The 12,771-nt window shown below is 37.9% G+C and overlaps 1 long non-coding RNA gene across 1 annotated transcript; it reads left to right on the top strand.

Moving 5' to 3' along the window:
* The first annotated feature begins 415 nt into the window (after window positions 1–415).
* LOC116869918 lies at window positions 416–12,487 on the top strand. The gene is made up of 3 exons (XR_004383148.1): window positions 416–779; window positions 7,720–7,822; window positions 11,841–12,487. It is a non-coding gene; the product is annotated as an uncharacterized LOC116869918 (long non-coding RNA).
* The last annotated feature ends 284 nt before the right edge of the window (window positions 12,488–12,771 follow it).

Here is a 12,771-nt window from a genome sequence, read left to right as displayed (position 1 = left end):
TTAAACCAGAAATGCCATGAAAACCTGGAGGAGTCACAAATGCCTCCCAGATACATCGTAGGTTCTCTTCTTGGCTCCCACAACACATAGGCTTTCCATCTGAACACTTCCATTCACTTTATGAACTGTTTCTTGCCATGCATGTATTTTGATGTATTAGGTTCTGGTTGCCATTACAAATTAAAAGTGGAGGGTTTTATTGCTTTGGAATTTAGCATAATGACTGCTTCTCCTGAAACTGTACCCTAGAGGCTCTTTTCTTTGCCATTTGGTGCTGTAAGTCTGTATGTCAGGATGAACAATACCAGAAAAATATTTTAAACATTCTTTTAGTTAAAATATTTGAATCTACCATTATAGAAAATATATTTTCTAGTATTTTGTTCTTAGCCCTTCAGAAAAGTTTTATAATCATTTCATTAATTTTCAACTCCAATAAATACGGATCTTAATATTTTATTGACTTACGTGCGACTCAAGGTCACAGAATGATTGGAAGGTCAAAATCAGTCGTATCACAGCCTTCTCTTCCTTTCTCTCATTTTTAAAATTTAACTGCTAAAAACAGTGCTCTCTTGTGATTGATCTGGCAAAATTAACAAACAGCAGTATTTCCTTTGATATTTTCATATTTATGTTCTGTAAAAAAAAAAGAAACTGACATTTTCACAGCTGGTGTACCGCACAGAACAATAAATTAATAAGCACACTAACATCCAATCCTCACAAAAATTCAAGATTCTAATGATCTCTGCAGAAATAATCAAAATTTATTTAAGGTAAGTAATCAATACTCACATTTGTCTAACACAGCCTATAGCTTACAGTTTACATTGTAATTTCAAGTGCCTTATATGTAATTTTATCTTACTTCATCCTTGTAACAAAGCCTTATGCACTTTGTTCTTTGGAAAAAAAAGTAGAGTGATAGAAATACAAGGAATATAGTGTTTTGTTCACCTAACATTGAACCAGCCACATTAGCTAGATAATTCTTTTATCTTTTTGAAAAAAAATTCCATAAATAATGTCATGAAAATCCACAGTGTATATGTCTCCAATTTTTATTTACCATTACGTAGTTTTTTTTTTTAAGAATGCTTTATGTACTACAAAGATTAGTAAGTCAGTATTTCAGTCCTCTAATTACTAAATTACTAATTACTGAATTACTAAAGGTATTTACTACTGTTTCAGACTGGGCCACAGGATAGAAAATAATATGAGTGTGGCCAAGGTTAAAAGGCAGATAAATGCCATTAGGGAACAGACCGCTCTATGATTTGAGGTCGCTGAGAACAGTCAACACACACACCAGGCACAAATGGCCCAGCCTTCACTTAAAGGAAAAGGAATAAAAGCCCTTTACAATGTATTTAACCCTCCTGGCCAGCAAATCGACTTCATAGTCAACATGGGCAGTACTATACTTTTTAAAAATGAAAGCAAATACAGAATATGAGGTTCCCATTATTCCTTTAGACTAAATGTTTTCCTCCCTTAAGTGTAAAAAAAGAAAATCAAGTTTGATTGAGACTGGGCAGGCCTGGAGAAGTTTAACCCTCATAGCAAATAATCACCATGTATGGGTGAAAAATTTAACTATGAAAGAAGTTACCGTTATCTGCAAATATACAGTTTTACTTATGTCATGATAAATAGAAAACCCCTGAAGATTTCACCAAAAACTGTTAGCACTAATCAACAAGTTCAATAAAGTTACAGGATGCAAAATCAACACAAAAATCAGTTGTGTTTCTATACACTAACAAAAAAGTAAGAGAAATCAGAAAGTGAAATTAAGAAAACAATCCCATTTACAATTGCCATGGAAAAGAATAAAATACCTAGGAATAAATATAACCAGATGTAAAATATTTGTACACTGAAAACTACCAGATGTTGATGAAAGAAATTGAAGAAGACATAAATAAATAGATAATCCACGCTGAAGGATTGGAAGACTTACACAATTTTTTTAAAAATGTCGGTACTACCCAAATTCAATACGATTACTACAGATTACATATGTTAGCTAGGTTGTGTTAGTCCCTAACAAAATTCCAATGGCATTTCTTCACAGAACTAGAATAATCCTAAAATTTGTATGGAACCACAAAAGACCCTGAGTAGCTAAAGCAATGTTGAGGAAGAAGAACAAGGCTAGAAGCATCACACTTCGTTATTTCAAAGTATGTTACAAAGCTATAGTAATCAAAACAGTATGGCATTGGTGTAAAAACGGACACACCAGTGGAACAGAATAGAGAGCCCAGACATAAGCCCATATGTATGTGGTCATTTAATTTATGACAAAAGAATCAGGAATATACAATGGGGAAAGAATAGTGTCTTAAGTAAATGGTGTTGGGGAAACTGGACAGCCACATGCAAAAAAGAATGAAACTAGAAAAAAAAAAAAAGAATGAAACTAGATCACTATACCATACACAAAAATTAAAATGGCTTAAAGACTTGAGTGTATGACCTGTAACCATAAAGCTCTGGAAGATGGCACAGGGGTAAGATCTTTGACTTTTTTTTTTTAATATTTTATTTATTTATTTGACAGAGATCACAAATAGGCAGAGAGGCAGGCAGAGAGAGAGGAGGAAGCAGACCCCCCACAGAGCAGGGAGCCCGATGCGGGGCTCGATCCCAGGACCCCGGGATCATGACCGGAGCCGAAGGCAGAGGCCTCAACCCACTGAGCCACCCAGGTGCCCCAAGATCTTTGACTTTTTAATTTTTATTTTTTTGTATTTGCTACCAAAGGCAAAAAGTGAAACTTTAAAAAACTTCTGTACATCAAAAAAATGAAAACTATGAAATGGGAGAAAATATTTGCAAATTGTATCTGATAAGAGGTTGATATTCAAAATATATAAAGAAGTAAAAATAGCATAAAAGCAAAAATTCAATAAAAAGTGGTCAAAGGAACTGATTAGACAACTTTTAAAACAAGTCATACAAATGGCCCACAGGTGCATAAAGAGGTGTTCAACATCTCTAATCAGAGAAATGCAGATCAAAACCACAGGGAGACATTATGTCATACCTGTTAGAGTGGCTACTATCAAAAAGACAAGAAATAACAAGTGTTGGCAAAGATACGGAGAAAAAGGAACCCTCGTACACTCATGGTGGGAATGTAAATTGGTGCAGCCACTGTGGAAAACAGTATGGAGAGGTTCCTCCAAAAATTCAAACTTGAACTAGCAGAGGATCCAGCAGTTCCACATCTGGGTATGTATATAAAAGAAACCTTATCACTATCTGGAAGAGATATCTGCACCCCTATGTTCACTGCAGTGTTTGCAACAACCAAGATGTGGAATTGACCTAAATCCATCAATGGTTGAATAGAAAAAGAAAATGTGATTATATATACACAATGAAATATTAAGCAGCCATAGAGAAGAAGGTAATCTTGTCATTTGTGAAAAGATGGATGGGCCTTAAGAGCATTATAAGTAAAATAAGTTAGAAAAAGACAAGTACTGTATGATCTCACCTTTATGTAGAATTAAAAAAAAAAAAAAATCAAACTCCCAGAAACTGAACAGATCAGTGGTTGCCAGAGGTGTGGTGGTGGGGAGTGAGTGAAATGAGCAAAGAAGGTCAAAAGGCACACACCCTCAGTTAGAAAATAAATTAGGTCATGAGATGTACAGCACTGTGACTGTAATAAACCGTACTATATTGTGAATTTGAACGTTGCTAAGAGAATAGATCTTAAAAGTTCTCATCACAAGAAAAGAATTCTGTAACTGAAGTGGTGGATGTTAACTTATTGTGACCATTTTGCAATATATACATATATCAAATCACATTGTACACCTGAAAGTAATGTAATGTTATATGTCAATTATTTCAATAAAGCTGAGAGGAAAGAGTCAATATATGAGGTTAGCTAGATTGTGTTTCAAAGTTTCTCTATTACATAGACGTAATTCTCGACTTTTATGAAACTGCTTATATTGCTAAAATTACAGTTCTACAAAGAAAATATCTTGTAAATGTTTTTAAAGTTTAAATAATGCATTCCCTTAAAATATATTTGTAGTGAATTTGAAAAGAAAGCCACAAGTCAAATCAGTTTTTTAAAAATGTCATGTAGTATGAAGGCTTAAGCAGCTTTTTTGGAAATGTACATTTTTTAAGAAAATAGTTTATAAAGCTACAGTGAAATCATTGTCACAAAATTTAAAAGATGTCCTCAATTGCATATTAAATTTCTCTTAAAAATAATTTAATAAAATGGAAAACATTAATGTTTAATTCTACTAAGCAAACTTTTGATGCTAAGGAATCTGTCCTTCACTTGGAATTTCAAATTTCTAACTAAAACCACCAGGTGTCACTGTGTAACAGATTTTCCCCCCCTCCATCTAAGAGCTCTGTGTAGATGGGTGTATACCATCTATGAACAAAGATGTATAAGAGATAATTTAAGTTACATCACTGAACAAAAATACCAGAATGTAGGAAGGTACATACAGGATTTCAGGAGGGTTAGGAGTATTTGTGAGAATTATATATTTTTTTTCCTTTCTTCTTGTCTCAGTCATACAGATTTTTTCATTATATTATTGATGTGAGAGTTTTATTAGCAGTAAAAGTATATAGTAAAAAAAAAAACCCAGGTGATATTTTGGACTTTCTACTGAAGTATAGAGTAGTACATAGATGATTATGTTGCAGCTGTGTAACCAAAACCACATCAAGAAACTGCATTCCCAGGAATGTTTTCAAGTAATTTTGAGAAGCCCTTGGTCCTTTCCTCCAAAGTAAGGCAGAGTTATAATTTCTAAATGAATGTTTAGAGACCAAAATATGTAGTTGGTAGAAAATAATAGAAATTGAAGAGCTGGTTGTCAGCGCATTTCCCCCCGCCCCCACCTGGTATGGAAGCCAAAGTAGATTTAATGCACATTTATTCACTGGAGCATTGTACAGTACCTGGGTTTTATTCCAAGAGCAATACAGTCAACATAGTACTCGGTCTTAAAGAAATTTATAATCAAGTTGTGCATATATAATGATAAAATAGAAAAACAAAGACAATAATATACCAAGGACCATAATATTAATAGATCAACGACCATTTTTTGTGTGTATATATGTATCTGTACATACACATACCATTATATACAAGCAAGTAGTTTATGATTAAAATAAGTGACTTCCAGGTAGGAACTATCTTTGCGATTTATAATCACAGAGTCATTCTGTTATTTTTTTTTAAGATTTTATTTATTTATTTGACACAGAGACAGAGATCACAAGTAGGCAGACAGGCAGGCGGGGGTGGGGGGAAGCAGGCTCCCCACTGAGCAGAGAGCCCGATGTGGGGCTCGATCCCAGGACCCTGAGATCATGACCGGAGCCGAAGGCAGAGGCTTAACTCACTGAGCCACCCAGGCACCCCAGTCATTCTATTATTAATACAGATGAAACTTGAATTGATTAGGACATAGAAAATGAATAGAATGGCAAAATATCTCTGGTTCAATTTAGTTCAGTAAACATTTATGGAGCACTTATACTCAAGCCACTCTATTCCTCTGTAGGTATCAAGGATTAAGAAGTGAATGAAGCTCGGTCTCCACCCTTGTTTACCAAAAACATAGATGGAAATATTCCTGGCAAACTGAAATGATAATTTATAGACTCTTCGATGTTGAAGGCATGGATAGGGAAGACTAGGAATTGGAATGCACACTGGTTTGAGAGCCAAAAGACAGGTTTTAGTCATGCTTCCATCACTAACTTTATACAGGGACTTAAAGACATCACTTAGAAAATTATCACATCATTTCCAATTGAGTATTTTGTGTTTATCCTATAATTAATGAGATTATTAGAGTAAGTGGCACTATAGAAGTTACTGGAAGGTTTCTCAGTAGATTCAGATGAATGAGTGATTGATAGAGAAAATTACTAACCTACTCTTGGATTTTTGAGAACGTCATTGAAAACAGCAATGCCTAGTCTAGGCAGGGTAGGGATAGAGATGATCTTGGTTTGGAATTTAAGGTAGTGGGAATTTTTAACATTTATATAGATATGTTTATGTGTTATTTATAGTATGCCAATTACTAGCACAGTTTCGGATTTAGATATTTCCTTTTCATATACATTCTTAATTGTTATCCCAAATAATCGAATTTCTGCTTTGGAGAATATCATCACCACAGTTTAGGAAAGTAAAAAAGATATTAAACGGTCTTCTCTTCACCTTTTAGATCTTTTGCTTTTATATAATTAGTGAGAAAATATGAGGGTGTTTTATTAAGCAGCTACCCCTCTTTAAGGATTTCCTGTTTCCTTTCCCAGAAGGCTAAATTGTTCAAGAATGTGTTTTATGCTGTTTTATATCCATGCAGAGAACACATACTGACTATGTATTAGACAAGGGAAACTTTGTATTACAAAGCTAGTTAAGGGTTTGGTTAAGGGAGATTGGAATTATCCTTGCCATTTGCATTTGTGTTTTGCCAGTGATTGAATATGAAGAAATACATCGGCTAGATTAATGTGTTCCATTATTTTTAGTATACACCATTGGGTTTCTGGTCTCTTGTCACCTAACTTACAATATTTGCTATATCTCTTAGGAAAGATTTTAAGGTGAACTATATACTTCAAAAGTAGAAACTTGAAGTCTTACCTTTTTGAAACACACACACACACACACACACACACACACGATCACTCCCAATTAACCAATATTTTTCTAAAATTTTGGTCATCTGTTTGGAACTTGGAATGAATCTCTAGATGGAAACAATGATGTACCTAGTGATTAAGCTCTTAGCTAGCCCACAAAAACTATTATTATGTCTCAAAATATCATGGTACCAATAGTAGTACCAGTAGTATGTAATGCTATAAGCCACTCTATTTAATTTTTTTGTTTTTGAGAAATGTATCCAGAGTTTCAACTTGAGAGACCTGGAATGAACCCTTCTTGCTATTGCTCTGAAAGTAATGTTGCTCTGTAGGACCAGAGGAAGCAGGAATCCCTTAGTTCCTGAGAGAGACTAATACAGTTTAGGTCAAATCCTTCTTTATCCCCACTCCTGGCTCCCACCAGTCTGCTTGCCTTTCCATTGTTATACTTACTATTTCAAAACAGAACGTTATCTATCTCCCTTCCAAATGAAGTCACAGTTTCTCATCTGGTGCGCAAGAGATTTTGGGATTTTTAATAGGATTTATTGAAAATAAGAACCAAACGACAGAAGAGAAACCCTTCCCTACCACCACCATGCACACTCCACACACTTCTGTAAGTGTACTCAGATGACAATGATAGTTTTTTAAACCCACCACTGGACAAAGGTATTTCATTTGCAAATTCAGTGAGCTTCATACATATTTTCTGAGGTTCTCTTAAGTGTGGGATGTCCTGTGAGAGGACTGAGTGGGCCGTGAGGTTGCTCCCTACAGGCTTACACTGGGACTTGAGAAATGACAGGTGGCAGTGGAGAGCAACTCCAAAGGGTTTATTTTCACTTCTTTTCCCTCCTTTCTTGCCCAGACTGGCCCTGCCAACACAGACCTGGGTTACCATGAAGTGAGTTAGGGTGGTGGTGGAGATCCCAGGTCCCAGTGGTGCCTACGATTATAAGATGATAACAGAAGACCTGCTTGTATCTGATGTGTGTATGTCCTATGTTGATGTTGGGTTTATTGTCTTCTAATCTCATGTAGGTGTCTTCTTAGGGACACAGAGTGAGACTGTCTTGTCCTTGAGTCCCGGGATGCGTGGACATTACTGTCAATCACTTGGGAAAGTGGTGATTCTTAGGACCAGGTGGGTTGAGAACCTCTCCTTTCCTCTCCACTTCTCATCTGGACTTGGAGAAATCTAGGCACACTTCGTAGCATTCTGGTGGGCTGGGGTTAGAGATAACCCCTGCCACATGGAACCAGACAGGGAGTCTTCTTAATAGGAGTGTTTGAGCCAAAGATGAGTGAGTTATGTTTATAAACCAGATTATCTAGTTCCATTTTATGACTCTTTCCATTTTTAGCCCTCAAATCCTCAGTGAAAACCTTTTTTAAATGTTCCAATATGATCTCAGGTGTGTGGGGAATTCGGGAAGGAGGTGTCCTTTGGCATAAAGTACGTGGTGGTGATAATAGGGAGAGATCGCCAAGGAGAAGGTGGGGGCATTGTCCCCATGAGGCCTGGTCACTACTGCCCAGTGAAGATTTCATCTCCATTGCTCAGCTAGGAGCATCTAGATTTGATTTTAGTAAAGAAAAAGGCAAGTTCCCTTTTTAAGTGTTAGGGAAAGGAAAACAATGACAGTAACTGGAAAGTAGGAGGCAATACTCATACTTGCTGTGGCCAACCGACCAGCAGAGCCACGTCTAGTTGCCCATTTGTATGCCACCTTGTGTCTAAAACAAGCAACAAAACCTTGACTAAATGTGTGCAGGAAAAAGAATGCATGTTTCAAACATTAGTATAATCAATTAAACTAATTTTATTTCTTTTATTACCATTTTTTCAGATGTGGAGATAAAAATGTAGGGATCAAGAAAATCATTCATTTAATATATTACAGATGTGTTATAACAAGCATCTAGATAGATTACCCCCCCCCAGAGGCTCCACATTTACTCTTAGTTACTGCTCCATGTATCTGCTCACATTTGTAGTAAAATGCCTGAAAATTTGCTGCTGTCCCACCTTACCTTACCTTGTATTCTCCCTGAGACCTTTCCACCCCTCTTGTCAAGGTCACCAGCAACCTCTGTCAAGCCAAGTCCAATGACTGGCCCTGAGTTCATCTTATTGCAGCTCAGTAGTTGACACAGTCGATTACTCCCTCCTTCTAGAAACACTTTCTTCAGTTGGCTCTCCGACCACCGTATATTCCCAGCGTGCCTTCCACCTCTCTGGGTATTCCTTTTCTTTTCAGCCTCTAATGTTACATGTCTCAGGGTCTAACCTCCAACCTATTCTCTTCCCAACAGTCATGACTTTTAGCAGCCCAGTTTCTATCTCTGGCCTTGACTCTTCCCCTCACACATCCGAAATACCCAATTAGCATCTCTACTTATGTAGCTAACAGGTATCAAGCTTCAATGCCTGAAGAGGACTCTGGATGCCCCCTCCTCCCACATGGTTCCTCCCCTACTCTTCCAAATCCCAGTATGAGGCCCCACTCTTTATCCAGCTGCTTCCATCAAAATCGAGGCATTGTGCTTGAGTCTTGCGTCACACGCTACATCTGGTACATCAGCTAGCCAAGTTGGCTCTTCCTTCGTATCCCTAATCTAAACACCAGTTTTTACCAACTCAGTGCTGCAGTTCTAGTATAAGCCACTGTCGGGTTTTCCACCTAGACGACTGCTTCTCAACGGGCCTCCTTGTGTTTGCTCTTCCTCCCCACCCACTCATTTCCCTCACTGCAGTCTTGTGTCTTTTAGAAAGCATGGACTAGTTCATTGTCATTCACCTGCTTACAACTAATGACAGCCTCTCCCACTCAACAAAATCCATACTCCTTTGCATGACCTATGAGGTCCTGTCTGTGTCACGTTTATCTCTTGCCATTGTGCCCATTGCTTAGTTTCATCTAGTTATGCTGACTTTCTTGCTGATCTTCAAACATACCCAAGCTGATTTCCATCTAGGAGCCTCTGCCTGACATGCTTTTTCCCCATATCCAATCAAGACTCCCTCCCTCACTTTCTTTGGTTGTCTGTTCAAACATCACCCCCTCAGAGAGGCCTTCCCTGACTACTCAACCTAAAATAGCACCCTCACATTTGTATTTAATGTCCCCAACTAAAATATAAGTTTCATGAGGGCAGGACCCTTTGTGTCTTACCCATTCTATATTCTCAGTGCTTGGCATATGGGATTTATTGAATGGATGGATGGATGGATGGATAGATGGGTGGGTGGATGAATAGATGGGTGGGTGGATGGATAGATGGGTGGGTGGGTGGGTGGATGGATAGATGGATGGATGGATAGATGGGTGGGTGGATGGATGGATGGATGGATGGATGGATGGATAGATGGGTGGGTGGGTGGGTGGGTGGATGGATGGATGGATGGGCCAGTGGATGAATAGATGGATGGATGGGTAGATGGGTGGGTAGATGGATGGATGGGAGGATATGTTGTAGTCTAGCACTGCACCTAGATTTCTTCATTCCTGATTTTTTTAAAGTGTAATATGAAAGAACTGAGGGATTTCTTCATAGCTTAATTCTACATTTGGTAATGGATTTTTAAACCTTTAAAGATAATACATCCTTAAACCTTTGAATGACAATGCCAGGCATAAGTATTTCATGGAAATGGCTTTCTCTTTGCCGACATATCCTATCTATAGTAACATACTGTTCAAGGGGAAAATGAGTTCTCTACAGCAACTATTGGAAATGAATGTTGAATCATAAATAGAGACTGCCAACTAGAAAATTTTCAGTACTTCTCATTTCATTGACAAAGCATCCAAGTAATAACCTTTATTAAGAGGAGATGTGACCATTGTAACATACATGACTGAATCAGACAGAGGTGTCTGAGAACCACGAGATATGGGATAGCTGAGGCAGTCAAAATATTCACTGTGAGTGGGCGCCTGGGTGGCTCAGTGGGTTAGGCCGCTGCCTTCGGCTCAGGTCATGATCTCAGGGTCCTGGGATCAAGTCCCGCATCGGGCTCTCTGCTCAGTAGGGAGCCTGCTTCTCTCTCTCTCTGCCTGCCTCTCTGTCTACTTGTGATCTCTCTCTGTCAAATAAATAAATAAAATCTTTAAAAAAAATATTCACTGTGAGTTCTGTTTCACCTCTGCTGCTTATTAATTAGGTGACCATGGGCAAGTTATTCAGCTGGTCTGTGCCTCAGTTTCCTCATCTGTAAAATAAGGTTGGTGAAAGTTCCAAAACTTACCTCAGAAATTTGTTCTGAGGATTAAATGAGCTAACTTACATAATATATTTACAACATAGCCTGATGTATAAGTACCATATTTAATGTATTTTTTAACAGTTTTATCATCATCATCATCATCATCATCATCATCATTGGTTCTAGATGTCCATTTCGGAATTTATTCTTTGCAATCCATCCATAAAAATGTTGATAGATCATGATTGTAAATACTTTAGGTTTCTTAAAGTGAAGTCCATAGCTGTTCCCCTTGGAGTATTTAGCTGGATTAGACTGCTCTTTCTGATCTTAAAATACATATTAAAGCCAAAGAAATACTAGTTTTGTAAATCCTTAGATGGCACACCCATACAGCTGGTACCACAAATGATGTCACATTTCAGGAAGATCGGCTAATATATTCCATGGGATCAAAGGTACTGCTTAGGATGAAATGTTTTACTTCTAGTTCCCAGGCTGGTCTTTGATTCAGACCCAAATTAGAGAAAAACCTAGCCTTTCAAACAGGTTTTTGCTGGACCAATTTTGACAGCATTTAATTGACCAGGATTATTTATTACCACATTTAGTAATTTGGGTGAGATTTCTCATTTCTCAAAACAAGTTTTGCTTACACCCTCTCAAAAGAATGTTACTGGTATGTGGGTAGGTTGTCTGGGGCCAGCCTCTTATCTAGAGCCCAGATTCAAAAAGTCTGAGTTCAGCGAAGTGACTTAGACTGGGTGCTTTTGTTTTGTTTTGTTTAATAAGCATGTATGGGTCTTGCTAAAACACGGTGCTACCCCCATCCAAGAACAATGCCTCACACATCATTTCCTGAAATAATAGAGTTGGAAGGCCATTATCTACTCACAAAACAGGCTGAAACAACAGTTCCTGATATTCTTCTCAAATACTTTAACTTCCCAAGGAATCCGGAAAAAATAATTCCATGAGCCGGTGTTGTGAATGAAGGTATGACATTTCAGTTTCCTTCACTGGAATCCAGTGACCAACAGTAATGAATTACTACCCACTTGGCGTTACTAAGAGGGACTCTGGCCGGGTAAGTTGTTTGTCTTTGCTTTGGGAACACTGCTCACCGCCTTACAGCCTCTTGTGAGATGGTGGCCTCGGGTCCTTTTTTGTCCACTTCTGGGAACCATCCCAGAGATTACCTGCAGCTTCTGGAACTCTACTTATTTATGGCATTATTTTTCTTTTACTCCTGAGGAGAATTTGTGGCTTCTGTTTCAGGCTTTCCGATAAGAAATGTATACTTTCTGGAGAGCATGAATATCCATTTCATCAAAACATGTTTTCAAGTAGCATGAGAGCTTTCTTTGAACCCTGTGTACCCTCTATCTTCAGTGCGGCTTGGTAGATATTCATAATAAGAGCTGTCTTCTCTGTGATCTTTAACAATCTGGGCATCACCGAGGTCACCTAATCATGTTCATGGCAAACAAGAGAAACAAAGACTTCTAATATTTAGACATTGCCTTCTGGAAACTCATCTGAAGGAAAACTGGTGCAATAAATGATTTCATCATGGATTTTCTTCTTTTTGTCCTGAGAAGAAATTGGGGACAGTCGCAGACTTTGAGCATATATAGTTTGGACTATGCCAACTAATGTATCTTTGGAAACTTCAGGAAGATTGCCTTTCCGAAATTTCATCCGACCGTTGGACTTTGTTTTGACATATCCTCCCTACGAAGTAAGAGGTATAACATATCGTGTGTAAGTGTCGCAGGCAGTGACATTTAGCAGGATGAAGAGAAACTCGAGAGACACCGTCACATTGCTTAGGGAGGTTGCATAAGCCGTCTCCGGAAGTTTTTCACAGTAGGGTCGACTAC

The sequence above is a fragment of the Lontra canadensis genome, unplaced genomic scaffold (genome assembly GCF_010015895.1).
Source record: "Lontra canadensis isolate GAN:19392208 unplaced genomic scaffold, GSC_riverotter_1.0 scaffold21, whole genome shotgun sequence".
Lineage (NCBI taxonomy): Eukaryota > Metazoa > Chordata > Mammalia > Carnivora > Mustelidae > Lontra > Lontra canadensis.
This window is presented reverse-complemented; position numbering and strand designations above follow the sequence as displayed.